The following is a 16116-nucleotide window of genomic DNA, read 5'->3' as shown; positions in this document are numbered from 1 at the left end:
CCTGTAATTATGTCTCATTGAGTAGTTTTACTTTGCCCATCCTGCAGTATTTAGAGCTGATCTGTACCCAAAGCAGGACAATGTAACTGTAGATCTGCTTTGTTTTCAGTAACTGTACATTGCATCAGAATCTGTTTATTTCTATCTGGAAACAGACAATGGTGGGGGAGGGATGGAGTTATTTTGCATCCTAGTTTGTATTATGAAGCCATCATATATATATTTGAAATAGTATAAGCTAATTACTGTTGCAGAATGCCCTCGATATAATTATTTCTTTTCAGCTGGATGTGAAAAGCTGAAGCAGTGAAAACCTGCAGTCTTATTTCATTGGTTTCCTTCTGTTTCTTGTCCATCACTTCTGTATCCACAGGGAGCTATCTACTACATACCTTTGGTAACAGGCTACATTCTCTTCAGATTTTTTATATGAATAATTTCATCAGCACTAAAGCATTAACATAGAATAATGAGCCAAAGTACTGAGTCGAGATGGCTTTCAGTTGAGTTTAATTTCATATTTAACTTTTGCATTTGACTTGTATAATACACTACTGCTGAGAAAAACAATTATGAATGCCTTCTGCATGTTGTACATTATCTCTAACAGAGATGGTGCAATTTTAAGAATACAAAGGGGTATAGAGTTAGAATGGATGTGTTCGTGCATATATATGTTGTATTTAAATATTAATGTTTACAAGAAGATTTTTTTAAAATTCTTCAAATACTTCACTTAGTGAAATAATGGGCCAATCTAGAATAGAGACATTTTATTTGGTTAGTGCAAGAGTGAAAGCTAGCATTTGTTAACCTTCACATATTTATCTGTGTACAATTGTTTTTGCTTCTGGTAATAAATTATTAGAAAATGGAAGATTTTGTTCAATGTTTTTGGCCCTCAGGTTTACTGTGTAAATCTGCATTTTTGGTGGTAAATCCCTTTGCCACAGATTCAGTAGCTTTTGGTAAACTTCACTGTTTTTAAAGTACCTTTTGTGTAAAATAAAGATCCAATTTTTATAACAAATGGCAAATAAAAACAGTAAATGCTGGAAGAAGTTGACTGTACTGATTTTAACCAAGTTCCAAAAGTGATTCCCTCTCTCTTCTCATGCTTCCTTGTACCGTCGTACTGTTATTCACCAAATAATAGATTTCAGATTTACATGTGAATCTTACAACAATGGTATGAGTTTTCAAAATATGCTACCATGGCCACAAAATAACAAGCACCTGAAAAGAGCTGCATGGATCCTAGAATACATGGGTTGCGGGGGGTAGTAGATCTCTCATGAGTGGGCCCGTCTTTCCTTGGAATTCATCAGGGACAGATGTTCATAGAACACCTCATCTCTCTCCTTTCTTCTTGGTGTCTGTTTCTCCATTTCCTGTTTAACACTGAATTGTGAACCAGGTAAGCAAAAGCTAAAGAACTGCAAGACAGGCAATTCTGAGATGGTTTAGTCAAGGGTGAAAAAATTGAATTACTGGATAAAATAAGTACATGATAGTTTGAACTTTTCGATAGAAAACAGCCTCTCTCGGTCTCTTACATGCACACACACACACAGTTTCAGGACCACATTAGAAGGCTGATAGCCAGAATTTTGCTGGAATATATATAGACTGAATCAGATTATGAAGGAAAGTAACTTAGTTGTTCCCTGGCCATATTCTCTGAAAATGCAGTAAGTCATTCAAGAAAGGCTTCCCCCATCTCTAAGTGGTTCAGGAATGGGAAGTCTATTGAAATGAAGTGAGTGCCTGCCTCCAGGCATTAGCAGCCTTTCAGGGACTGCTAGGTGCTTTGAGATGCTGAAGTTATATGCTAACAGTCTGCCCAGCAGTGACATGGCCCCCTAAACACAGCAATAACTGTGGCTTCATGTACTTCAGCATTCACTTCCACATTTCAAAATGGCTTTTTGAAAAAGTGGTAAAGGGCTCAACTGGAAGGGAGAGACTCCGGTGTTGTTGAGGGCAAGGTTCCATTCTCTGGAGCTGCAACTTTTGTTATGGTTTGTTTCCTTCTCCTCTGTTCCCACCTAGTGTTTTGTCACCCTCATTCTTGAGGTCTAGGGAAAAGCAGTTTATCCAAAATGCACAAAGCCAGACCTCAAACTCAAGTCCCATATTTACATAAGATCCTACATTGACATGCTAAAGAAGGATCAGAAAAGGCCACTTTAATATGCGTAGTCTTTTTAAAATGCAAATCTCTTTCTTTATCCCATGTTATCTCATCTTCCCCTAGACTCGAGTTATGTCTTTCTGCCTCCTGAATAGCAGAGATTCTATAGAGCTGCCTGTTAGCTTGTGAGATTTTCAAATTATTTCCTTATGATAAATACCTTCCATTTTGGAGCCCTTTGTATTCCTGTAGGGCTCAATCCACATCATTTTTTTACTCTCTACCTCCCTCTGCTGCTGAGAGGAGAAAATGTCAAATAGAAGCATGCCACCAGCACCCATCTGTAGGTTAATATAACTCCAGATTCTTTCTTTTGGAAAAAAAGATTCATGCCTATCTTACTTACCTGCAAAGCCATCACAGATTCTCTCTGCTTTCCTTTAACACCAAACCTTCTGGTCAGCCCTATTTCCTCACTGAGTATTCACTTTTCAACCCACTTCTGTCCAGCTCTCCACATGTCCCAGTTTCTGCCCCTCCTGGTAATTTCTCTTACACAGATTACCAATCGCTTATTTGCCAAGAGCAGTGACTTCTCAGTCCTAGCCTCTGTAGGTAGAGTAGAAATGCTTTTTTAGGTTTATCAACATTTGTAAATCTTGGCCAACCTTCTTCCTCATGGAGTGTGGGCCTCACAATTGCAGGTGTAAAAGATTTACAAAGTTATGAATCAGCACTGACCCTGCAATTACTGTTTTGGAGCCTAGCCTCTCCTTCCTGCTATGGCCCTTAAACCACAGCATCCAGTTTCTTGCTCCTATACTCAGTTTCTCCTTGCCTTCCCTTGCCTTTATCAAATGCAGCCCCCAAGGTAAGATCTTGAGGATTCATTGGCCCTCACTTAATATCAGTAACTGTACCTCAAATGAGATGCACATAGCCCCATGCAGTTCCTGGCACCAAGATCAGACCATACCGTGTGGGCACCCTGGGCAGGTAAGTGTGTGGTACCCCTTTAAAAGAACATGCTTAGAATGTTTATTCAACATGTTTTTGGTAGAAATGGGAAAACTGGCGTTCTGTTGGAAAAAACAATCATGAACATTTTAACTATCTTTGTATTCCTTTTTCCAAAACTAAAACTCTATCTAGCAAGAATGAGATAGAGTTTCAAGATAATTTAGCAGAAAGACAAGTGGGCCTAGGGGCTGTAGGGAATATGAGGTTTTACAGCTCACAGCATTTCTGTCGAATATCCCCAATCGACAATCAGTCTCCCAGGCCTTGTGAGCAGGCCTGTCAGCTGCTAAGTCTCCCTTCTTGTTCCCTTTCAAAGCATCCTACTCTCTTTGTCCCCCACCCTTATCCCTCCCAGATCTCACTCCCTCCAACCACTCTTGTGGGCTCTTGCTCTCTTTCGCTTGCTCTAGGATTGTGCTGCTCGGCATTGCCCCAACCACCATACTCCAAGCTTACGTATCCTCACCTATTACTAACTCCAATCTTCAAGAATATGAAATACCTATTATTCCAAGGATGATGCTTTAGCTTGTTCTCACCAAAATACATGTGTCCCAGTTATCAAGATTCTCTGTTTCTAGAAGGTAGTTTCTTGCCACAGTTTCAAATTTAAAATAAGAGACTTATTCTTTATGTTGAATGGGCAAAGGGCCAAGTTTCATTTGTTAGGCTGCTAACATAAGGAATTACATGTGGAAACCTGAGTTAACTGGCACCAAATTTCCAATTACTCCAATGACATGTAGTTACTCCTTGTAAATTAATACCCCAGGCACCTGTTTAAGTGCACTTACCCTTAGTTCAGCACAGCCTAGCATGTGAGTACCTTGGATATGGCCATGACTATTTTCTTCTCAACAGGAATCAACGAGTTACCATTGTGGTGTGAAAAACTGTTTCTCCCTTGAAATGCTTCTCAGTCATTAAGGAGTAGGTGGGAAGGTTTCCCTTCTGGAGTTTCTGAAACTGCACCACTAGTGGGGGACTAAACACCACCTGTGTGAAGGGAGTTTCCTTCTAGTCTTTCCCTGAGCTTGGGTTGGATTCACACCCTTGTCTGTAGTAATGCATAGAGAAACTTCTCAGATCCTCAAGGGGAGAAAAGAACAGTTCTCTTTTTCAAGTGGATCAAACCACGCTTTTCATAATAGATTGAGCCTTTCTCTGGCAGTTGTTCTGTGAAAAGGGAAAGCCTAAAGAAGTAGCCACGTGAAGAATTGATGCAACGCGCATTAAGTGGCCTGAGGAAAATCTGCTTGGCTTGTGATATCAGAGCAGCACAATGCATGTCAGGAACCTCACTGATGGCTTCAAATTGAGAAAAGAGAATAATCTAACTATTTAGTTCCTGCTCCTTGAGTTTGGAGAGCATCACTATAGGAAGAAGTATTGAGGTGGTATATGACAATAACTTTATTTTGCACCTCCTGTGTGCCAGGCAGTCTGCTAGGTTTTCCATGTGTACTCTCTCAATCCAGCCAACAACCCTATTTGGTATGTTGTTCTGATTTTACAGGTGAGAAAGAAGACTTTCAAATTATTACCATCCCAAGGTCTCATGACTGTTGAGAACAGGAACCATATTCAACCTACAGGTCTGCATAGCCTGTTTCTACAGAGATTTAGCTGAACATTAAACATCAACTTTATCCTCTCATAACCACCTTGGAGTTTTGAAAACTCTGGTTTTCAGAGCTCAGTGGTCTCGTCCAGTCTGCTTTGATCCTAGTGCTTCCTCCTGCTCTACAGCTATCCTAGTTTCTATCTCCTCAGCCATAGTCACTTCCTATATGTTTTATTTTCCTCCTCATCCTCTAATGTAATTCTGGATTCAGAGATCTTCCCAATGAGAAGAAACCATGGAGAATTTGCTGAGAAGGAAGGGTTAAGTGGCTTGTTGGAGATCACAGCCCCAGTGATTCAGGAAGATGGTACCATGATCTGTGCGTGCCCCTGTTGAGTGCTCTTTTCACTCTGCTGTGCTGGCTCTGAAGAGCACAGATAATCCGCATTTCACCAAAGCCTAGTGGAAGAGCCAGATCAGCACCCATGTCTCCCACCTAACTCTAGAATCTGTGTATTCTCTAACAAGCTGCATTCATTTTAGCTGTAATCTGCATCTTAATGATAATCCCTTCCCATGCACAGTGCATCACTGTACCAGAGAACTTTAGGCCATTTTCCCCATTTCACATATAAGCAAACTGGGCTCTGAAAGAGACACCTTCAGTGGTTACCATTATTGGGAACTACTAAAGCACCTGCCATGAGCTTTATAAATATCATTAATCCTTAAAGCATATCAAGTAGGCATTACCTCTATTTTACAGGTTCAGGTAGCTTAACTAACATACTAGATTATATAGCTAGCATAGCACATGGAAGAGTCAGGTTTTAAACTGGGGACTCCATAGCACCATAGACTCTACTTTTTGTATACTATGCACTGCCATGGTCATATGGCTAGTAAGTGGTAGGGTTGTGAGCACACTCTAGGATTTTAACATCTAATTCAGTATTCTGTTCTTTATAATGTGCAGGCTCTGAATATTCTGAATGTTGAAAAAGATTGATACACATGTAGACATGTGCATGCCTACACACAGAGTTTTAAACATTTTAGTATAATTTCTTCCAAATAACCCATTTATTTATAAACTTTGATTATTTTGAAAGTGCATAGTTTATATTTTAATGTTTTAACCTAAATCTATATTTGCTCTCATTAGAAGAATGGAGTGTCATGCTGGATTTCTGACCCCGTGGGTGATGTTGGATAATGACCCCAACCTCTTAAAAAGAGTTGTTAACATTTAGTGTTTTTTGTTTCAGTTTGCAAATGAGGCTCACGTCAGTTTGGGTTTTATTAGAGAATGGAAGTTCCAGTTTAACTCCCTGAGAGTGCTGATTTATTATAGGAAAATGCTGGCAAACATTTTAGACTTTCAAAATGACTTCTAATCACAGTTCAGGCTAAATTTGTTCTTCTGCTGATTTAGAATGTTGGAGAGTGAGAAGAGTGAGGAGGAGGGACAAGTTATGCTGTCCTTATTGAATTCATGCCACGTTCCAGATAAGAAGCTGCCTTCCTTGCCCTGGAAGATGCTGTGACCCTGGCTTTGCCTTCTGGCTGAATGCACTACGAAGCAGGAAGAAAGCTTCAACCCCAGCTCTAACAATCCACTGCCATTTAACACTGGTTCACTTGGCATTTCCCCTGAGGTTCTTCAAAACGCTAGCCCTTTGAAATGTTTGTCATGTGAGGTCCACGTGAGTCACCTGCTCAGGTGTCCCCAAGGCCCATTACACAGTGGGACTGTGGCTCTAAGGGTTCCCAGGCCCTCTCCACTGAGCTCTTCTATGAAAGGAAGATGACTTACCAAACGACCTTACTGGGACTTTGCACTATTTTTAAATTTTCTTCTAGAAGATGAAAGAAATTAGCCCTTCTCCCTTTTTCTTTCTCTCTGGTAGTGAGTATAATAATTTCTCCTGATGAACAGAGTGTCCACAGAGAATTTTTTCATGCTGGAAATAAGGCAGATGGCTTGGGTGTTGTCTCAGATCATCAGTAAAGGCCCCAGCTAAGCTAATGACTAGAAGGGCCTGGAAGAAATTAACATGCTTCTCAGGGTAAGCTGTGGCTTGGGGAAGTTGGTGATGGTGAGGATGCTGGAGGATGTCTGATAGAGGGAGAGAAAATAGGGTTCTTTTGACTTCTGGGCTTCAGCACTAGCCCTCGTGATCCTGCCATTTCCAGTGTGATCTGCAGTGTGATCTGCATGCACAGGGTAGCAGCCTAACTGAGCCTTGTGAGTGGGTGGGCTTGGATGCTCACTAGCTGGCCTTCCAACTCCAATATTCTGATCTACATAAAATGCTGAGTGAGTGGGAAGTGTTGATCATGTTTAATACTGAGTAATTTTCTTAAGAACTTGAGTATGTCATACATTTCTTTTTTCAGCTTTGGAAATGATTCACTTTTATGACACATGAATAAGACTTTTATTCACTAAAGAACCTCAAGCATAATAGCAAGTGAAGGAGATTGGAATTATCTTAAAGGGCTGTTCTGCAGTGCCTCCCCGTCAGGAGAGCCAAGTAGACAGTGAAGAGAAGCTATTTAGGGCAGGACAGACAGAAACATTCCCAGCAGGGCCTTTACAATGCTCAGGTTACAATTCCCGGTTAAGAGAAATGTCCTGAGGTTGCACAGGTATGAAGGTGACCTGTGAGGTACTTGGCTGTCTTGGGCTTTAACACCAAAATTTGAAAGCTGAGGCTGACCCTTTATCACTGGCTTTCCTCCCAGAGTCTGACCTGGGGCAAATAGATGCCGGACAGTTTTAAGTTCTCCAGTTTCTGTTCAGCTGAGACCTGAGTGTCAGGTCAGCTAACAGGCTCCCCGTTGGAGAAACATGGCTCTAGGTTTCAGTGCACTGAGAGATGTTAACTTCTGCCTGGTCTTAGGGTACAGCCCCACCTGGGTGCCAGCTCCAAGGGCAGACTATGCGCTCACCAGGCTCATCTGATAATGCAGTGGGCAGACATAGCTATGTGCTGTTCACCTGCTCTGTGCCCTCATGCCCAGTCTAAGACTGTCCAAGGCCCGGCCTAGTCTCTGCTTTATCTGGAAGAAGACAAGACCATTTTCCTGGACTGACAGCCCAGAAGGTACTCATCTCCAACCTGGATCAGAGCCCTATTTTCACCAGTAACTCTTGAGTCATCTTGTATCTCTGAGCCTCAGCTTCCTCGTCTGTAAAATGTAAGCTTTATTTTATAAATATTGAGTGTCTGCTACTTACCCAGATGCTGCCTAAGGTGTTGTGAATACAGTGGGGGACAGCAGGGACAAATAAGACCCGCTCCTCATAGAAACAAACCTCATAAGATCTTAAGAGGATTCCACGAGATAATATGTGTAAAATGTTAGCATCTTGTCTGACCCTAGTGGTTGCTTTCTACGTTAGCTTTAATGAGTTTTCCTCCAAAGATGATAGAAAATATTTCAAAGTATGTCCTTTCCTGCCTTGGTCTGTGCACATGCATTTCTGCCAAAAAGGCTCTTAATTCCTATGCCTAGCTAACTCCTGTTCATCCAGTTCTCAGTATAAATGGTCACTTCTTCAAGGTGGCATTTTTCTGACCAGTCCATCCTTAGATCCCCCTGTTGTTTGTTCCCAGGGCAACTGGTACTATACTTTGAGGTATCCATCCTCTTGATAACTATGACTTGTTTAGTGTCTGTTTCCCTGACTAGACTGTAAAGCTAGTGTAAACAGCATCCATGTTCTCCAGAAATCTTGATGCTGAGCTTTGAGATTCTGCATAAACATCTGACCATCTTGCTGATATTTGAAGGGAATGTTCCCCTTCGCATGAGAAAATTACATTGGACCAGAAAAGAAGAATCTGGCCCACCAGGAGCACATGGGTCCTTTCTTCCCTCTTTTCTCCCTCCTACCATGAAGAGGAGGGACGGCCAAGAAATGGCTGAAGAAAGGCCATTCCCAGGGCTGTACCCACATCTCCTAGAAGTAGCAGGTAGTCAGGGAACATAGGATGGAGAGTTGGGTTCCCCATTGTTCACAGGAACTTACCCAGTACCCATTCAAGGACCTACTGGGAATGGGGCAGTAAGGGTCTTCTTTGATACCATCTGCCACAGCCACACCCTTGTCCGTTCTCACCACAGCCAGGCAGCATGACTTAAAGGAGGTCTCGTTTCTTGTAACTATAGATAATAGAAGCTTGATAAAATGAAATCTAAGGTCATAAGACTGGAATGGTGTCAGCCGCAGAAATGTCTCTGTCACCTTGTGTGAAAGATGCCCCCCCCAGCCTCAGTACCTTTTGGAAGAGACCTTGGCAAAAATACAGCTGTTTACATGTGACTCACCAGAAATGTGAATGTTCTTGCCCTTTTGTGCCCTGTGGGATTTAACAAAGCAGCAATGTGACCTGACCCCAGTGGTTTTCTTTTGGCCAGAATCCAAGTCCTCCAGGCAGTGCTGGACTTCCCACATGCATTCCTGCCAGCCCACTATATGGAACTACAGGGCAGTCCTCTCTGCCAAGCCTTTCTAACCTCTATGCCTTTGTCCAGGCTGTTCCCTCAACCAGAAGTTCCTTTTTTCCATACATACACATATGAATAAACCTCAATTCATTCTTCAAGACTATAACTCCTCTAATCACCCTCTTTCCCCAAATTGGAGTTAGTTATTCTGAACCCTTATACCAATGTAGTGAGGTTATGGATTTCCCGCTCAGTCATCTGAAGGCAGAAACCAAATCTCGTTCATATTTGTGTCCCCTTCCACTAATATAGTATCTGCACCTATAATTTGTTACAGTATTCTACACTGTAGGTGCATAATGAATAAATAGCTGAAAGCTGGGCATTTGCAAGGTGTGTGCTGGCCAGTGGGTCAGCCAGGATGCCTAAGGGCAAAGGCACATGCCAGAAACCACTAATGGAGACTTTTGTGGACAAGTTGTTGAAACAGTGAGAAGTTGTTAAATCCTTGTGGGTAAGAAAATGGCATAAGGAAGTAGTACTTTGGATACAGTCTTTGAGGGCATGGGTACAATGATGTTGAAGGAAGAAAACTTACATTTATTCTATAGATGGGGGAACTGAGGCTTGGGAAAGTTAAGTGATTTGCCAAAAGACACACAGCTAGTAAGCAAAGGAAACTGGTTTAGAATCTAGATCTGGTTTCAAAGTTTGTGTTCTTAAACAGTATGTGAAAACTCAACCACATCTGCATACACTACCTTGAACTAGTGTCCTTTAGATCTTCAGGGTATTCCCCTCCCAACTGTGTTAAGTTTGATGGCAGAATATCACTAGCCCTCATGGGGCCTCAGTTTCCTCTTCAGTAAATGAGGATAGTTGGGCTAAGTGACTCTAAGGCCACTTTTAGGCTCTGAGATGCTATGATTCTCTGTAGAATACAAATGGACTTTCTAACCTGGAAGTCAGCTTGGTCAAAACATGAGCGTACTTGTGTATTGGGCCTGAAAATCCTTCTCAGGTGTTGCAGTCATGATTCCAATACACACAAAAAGCTGGGAACTATTATCTTAGAGGTCTAATCATTTGTCCCAAATGAGTATTCAAAATACACTCAGTCATCTAAGTTTTCTGAACTCATAGAAAGTTCCTGTTTATCCGAAGTCTACTTAAGTCACAGCAAAGTTTCCACTCATTCTCCAGGCTTTCCATGTTATTCCAAATCACACTGAAATAAAGTTCAGTATTGCATTACCCACACCTATGGCACCCAACCCCCAGGCCCCCGCCACCTCACCCCATCACACAAGTCTCAAATCAAGCATACATGCACTTCTCTGACATTAGGCTGAATCTTAGGGTGGAACACATCTGAAAATGTCTGTGTGGTTCAGAATGAACTCTGAAAAAGTTTCCGCCCATACCATTGAATAACATCCTGTTGTTATGGCTTTTTTTTTCTATCAAATCTGTGCAATAATGCCTTTGATTTGGCTTTCATTTACAATGATCTGCCTGATACCATTTCTCTGAAACATTCGGAACCAGATACAATCTTATTATAGTCAGCTACATAAAGTGGACCTTTCAGAGCATAAAGAAACATCTGTCCTCCATCTGTCGTGCCTGAAAAACAGGACTTTCAATAGAGCACTTTGTAGGGCACTAGTGCTTTTAATGGGCAAGAAATCCATTTCTGACTAAAATCTCAATAAATATATCTAAAAGAATATTTTCGTCTTACAAACTGTCTTTCAAAGAGCACTTCAAAGGCCACTCTAGCAAAGTGGCATATTAAGAACATCGTCTCTAGACTCAGCCAAACCTGGTTCAAATACTTGCTCTGTGGATATACTGGCTGTGTGATCTTGGAAAGTTATTTAACCCTGATAATTTTAAGTTTTCTCGGGGATGTAAAATAGAATGCTAGCATCTACCCTGAGAGATAATATTTTTAAAGAGACTGGCACATGGTACAGCACCAAATAAACATCAGCTGCTGTTCCTGTTTTGTTATTGCTGCTGTTAATACTAGGAGCGGAATGGCCTGATTCCTGATGCAGCTGAATGAACACGGGATTTGGAATCAGAAAACCTGATTTTGCACTCTACCATTGCCACTGACTAGTCAGATGACCCTGGGGAAATCACTGAATGCTTCTCAACTTAGCTTCTTCATCTGCAAAACAGGGAAAATAAAAATAGCTATCTCACAGATAACAACTGTGAGGTTCAGATAAGGTGATTTACGTGAATTTCCTTTGCCAACTTCTAAACTCTGTACATATGAGTTCCTTGGTGATTGTTAGTGTTATGGGCTGAATGTTTGTGTCTTCCCCTAGAATTTATACATTGAATCTCTAACCCACAATGTGATGGTATTAGGAGGTGGGGTTTTGAGGGGTAGTTAGGTTTAGATGAGGTCACGAGGGTGGAGCCCCGTGTTAGAATTAGTATCCTTACAAGAAGTGACTAACAGCTCGCTCTTTGTCTGTGTGTGTCATGTGAGGACACAGCAAAAACTCAGCCGCCTACAAGCCAGGAAGAGGGCCCCCACCAAGAACTGAATCTGCCAACACCTTGATCTTGGACTTCCTAGCCTCTGGAACTGTGAGAAACAAAGTGTCTGTTGCTTAAGCCACCCAGTCTAGGATACTTGTTATCACGGCTCAAACTGACTAAGACCGTTAGTAACAACAACAGAACTGAAGAATGTATCAGATTTTCTTATTCAGAAATTTTTATTTACAAAAACCTTAGTGACGTGCTTAAGTAATTGTAGCTGATTTCCACTTAGTCACGGAAGTGAGGACTCTTTGCAGGGACTAAGGTAGCATCAGGTGCAGAACGTCTGCCTTTCCCAACAAAACTTTGTCATCACTGTGTACTCACCTTAGACCTGGTCTCTGTGAATGTTTAAAATGTGTCCTTTCTGTTGGTGATGGGTCAGGAAAAAATAAGAAATTAACAAAAATTTTAAAAACGTGTCCTGGTCTATTGCCAATGTATCTGAAGAGGTAGTGTTACGGGATCTTTGGGGTGTCACTTTTCTGACCGGAAACCTCTGTGGCTGGTGGTGCCTTTGTCTGAGTTTTGCTCGGCCTGCTAGGCTTGTTCCACCCACTCAGCCTGGCAGGCTGCACTCAGCTCACGATACCGGTCTGGATCCCATGCCTCTAAGGGAGACTGCAAGTCAGGCGTGGAGTGGCAAGGGATGTGTAAGCGAGCATGGGGTCTGGCCACTGCGCAGTCAGACATGCCGGCTGCTACCACAGGGCGGGCAGCTCCACGTGCCAGCACAGGCACTGGTTCTCTGTGAGGTTGCAGCTGGACCAGGTGCACCACGAGCAGCTTCCTTGGCTGGCACCAGGGAATGTAGTGGCACCCAGAAACTTGGAAACATCAGGAACTGCAGAGCCCCAAAGAGGGAGTCAAAGCCCTGGCTCTAGGAGCTCCCAGGTCTGGGCTTCCTGAAGGGTCACAGCTCTTCTCTCCTTTTCACCCACAACGTGGCAAGCAAGGGGCATGTTTCAGCCCTGTTGGGGTTATAGATCTTTTAGCTTCACCATTTGGCAGGCCCTGAGTTCTTGACCTGCGACCAGGAAGAATGAGGTGCACAGACAAGTGGAGGGTGAGCAAGACAAAGAGGAGCTTTTTTGAGCGATAGAACAGCTCAGAGGAGACCTGCAGTGGGTATCTCAGCCAGTGTTCAGCTCTCATCAGAGAGGGTAGCTCCTCTCTGCTAGGCAGGTCATCCTGATGAGTGTCTAGCTGTCAGCAGAGAGGGTAGTTCCTCTCTGCAGCTGGTCATCCCATTGTCTTCTCAGCTCTCAGCAGACGGGAGACACTGAGGTGGGTAGTTCCTCTCTGTAGCGGGTCATCCCACCATTTTCCCGTCCTCTCTCTATCCTCTCTCTGTCCTCTGCCGGAGTCTGGCTGAATCCAGGGTTTTTATGGGCCTCAGAGGGGAGGAAGTGTGTGCTGATTGGTCCATGGGTGGCCATGGGCTGGCCCAGAAAAAGCACTACAAGTCCTCCCTCCGGTCCTTGGAACTGGCAGCCCGGCCCTCAGGCTTCGAGTCCTCCCTGGTTTGAGGGTGGGGCTTCACTAGGCACCAGTCCCCTTCCACCCAGGAGCCAGTCGGCCTCCTGCTACTGTTCATGACACCCAGGCTGTTCATGCCAAGGGACACCTGCAGGCCAGCACCGGGCTGTGCTCAGCACCCACCTCGGCATCCCTCCCCACTGTGCTTGTCAGTGCCCAAAGTCCAGAGGGGGCTGAGGTGGCAGGGGCCTGGCATGTCAGCACTGCCTCTTGTGTGTGTACACCCAGCCCGGCTGTGACATCGCCCACACTTGGCCTCAACTCCACTCTGTGATTGGAGCCAACAGCAGGGAGAGGCCAGGCAGTGGAAGCAGACACCTTCAAGCCTACGGGGGCTAACAATGGGGATTCCCAGGTCTCCTGAGAGTGCAGAGATGCCCGGGTCTGCAGCTGCAACCTGGGCGGCCGTAGAGGCGCCTGGGAGGGTGGGGCTCCTGCCTGCTCCTCGCTCCTGCAGGCTCCGTGGAACGCTGCACCACTCCTGGCCCAGCTCCACCTCGGGGCTCCTCTCTGCGTGCCCTTCTGTGCCCAACCATGCTGCCCCCACACCAAGGGGCAATTCAGCCTGGCCCCATCGTGGAGGCTCCCAGGGCAGCAGGCTCCAGGGGGCTCCCAGGGGCAGGCTCCTCCGGGGACTATCCACCTCCTCCCCACACCTCCCCACAGAGGCGGTAGGCAAGAGAGATGACACGGGGCTAGGGTAACAGAGTGGCAGAGGCTCTGGGCCTGGGAGTGGGTCCCGCCTGGCTGCAGCCAGTGCAATGGCAGCGGCTGCTCTGGATGGCCCACCACTGCCATCAGCAGTAAGATAGAAAAGGGCTGTCAACTTGCCTGCTGGGTGTTGTTTTGATGTGGTAAATGTGAGTTTTTCAGATTGTATCTCCCTTCCCTTCCAAGTGTATTCAAAACAACTAGCAATTCAGCTACTTTCTGCCCTTCTGCGTACCTGATCTCTTTTGTCCATTTTGTAGTATGGAAGTCACTGGGCTGGAGTTTTTGATACCAGTCAGACCTGCCTCCTCAACTTCCCAGCTGTGTTATCTTAGACAAGTCAGGCAACCTTTCTACAGCTCAGTTTTCTCATCTGTAAAATGGGGAAGAATAATAACCATGTTTCAAGGTGATTAAGAAAATTGAAACAACATATATAAAATTCTTAGTCATATCTGACACCCAATAGGTACCTATCACCTTATCTTCCTTCCCTTGAATCTTCTTCTTACCCACTTCTCACTCCCTATGCCTGATTATTGAGCCCTCTCTGGGGTCCTTGGTGAGATGATCACTAACAGAATCAATGGCTAATGGAGCCTGTAAGAAAGTGTCCCTGGGGAAACAATATTTGTAAACTAAAATTCTTGTTCCAGGTCTTATAAACACTTGGGGTTTTGGGATATTTCAGTAAAAACAATAGACTCCTACTAGATATAGTTGCTAATTTAATATCTTAAGGTGCGTGTATGTGAGCTTGGATAGTCACAGAAAGTCTCCAGTAGATGCACACACACACACAAAAAAAAACCCACCTGGTAACACCGTGTATATTTTCTCTGCATATCTTTTTGTATTTTTTTGAATTTCGTACCATGTGCATGTATTCCTATTCAAAATTCAATTACTGTAAAAATGCTGGTGATGTTGGAGTACGTTTTTGCTAGGCATTGTAGTAGGAGCTCCCTAATGACCTGGAGCCTGTTAATATAGGCTCCAAAACTTTTTAGTGTACAGAGAAGAAAAACTGTAGTCCTTCAAGCTGAAAACCACTGTCTGAGCTAGGAGAGGAGGTTCTTACTTTGTGGCTTCCTTGCCATAGAACGTTTGTAACCTCTTCCCTCAAGATTTGCTAAGTAAATCTTGTTATTTGTCATCAGTAACAGTAGTGATCTATACTGAGAGCTTACTATGTGTCAAGCACTGTTATGTGTAGCTTCTCAATTACCTCAAGTTAATTATCACACCAACCTTGAGAGGTGAGTTGTATTTTTATTCTATATTTTATATTTTTAAACGTTGAGTCTCAGAGAGTCTCTTAACTGGCAAGTGACAGAGCTGAGATTAAGAGCTGTTACTATATAGGTTTGTTATAACAGACATGGGCGGTTATTAAAGCTAAATAAATTCATACATATGAAGTGCTTAGAAAAGCATTGGCTGTGGTGCCCTCCCTGTTAAGGGCCAGCATTAACATTTCTGGAGTTAGGGAGGGACTTTGTAAATTAGAAATATAATTGAGTCAGTGAAAGTACCAAGAGGTAATTTTAATCAACTAAAATGTAAATTAAGGTTCCATGTATTCTGTAATAAAGCCTAGACATTTTTCAAGATAGTTTTCCCCTTGTTTTTATTTTCTATGTGTGCCATTTCCTAGAAGACATCCTGCCACCAATTCCAAGTTGTCTGTGTCCTACTCTCAGCATTTTTATGCTTTTTCATCACAGAGAGATTTTTAACATAAGATAACATTTTTGGCCGGGCGTGGTGGCTCACGCCTGTAATCCCAACACTTTGGGATGCTGAGACAGGTGGATCATGAGGTCAGGAGTTCAAAACCAGCCTGGCCAAGATGCCGAAACCCTATCTCTACTAAAAATACAAAAATCAGCCGAGTGTGGTGGCACGCCCCTGTAATCCCAGCTACTCAGGAGGCTGAGGCAGGAGAATCACTTGAACCCGGGCAGCAGAAATTCCAGTGAGCCAAGATCACAGCACTGCAAGCCAGCCTGGGCAACAGAGGAAGAACTCCATCTCAGAAAAAAAATAAAATAAAATGACATTTTTAAATGTAGCCATTAGAATGACTACCCATTCAAGCAAACGTTTGTAGGTACAATATTGT

Source organism: Pan paniscus, chromosome 1 (genome assembly GCF_029289425.2).
Source record: "Pan paniscus chromosome 1, NHGRI_mPanPan1-v2.0_pri, whole genome shotgun sequence".
Lineage (NCBI taxonomy): Eukaryota > Metazoa > Chordata > Mammalia > Primates > Hominidae > Pan > Pan paniscus.
The sequence above is the reverse complement of the archived record's forward strand: the minus strand, read 5'-3'. Positions refer to the sequence as shown.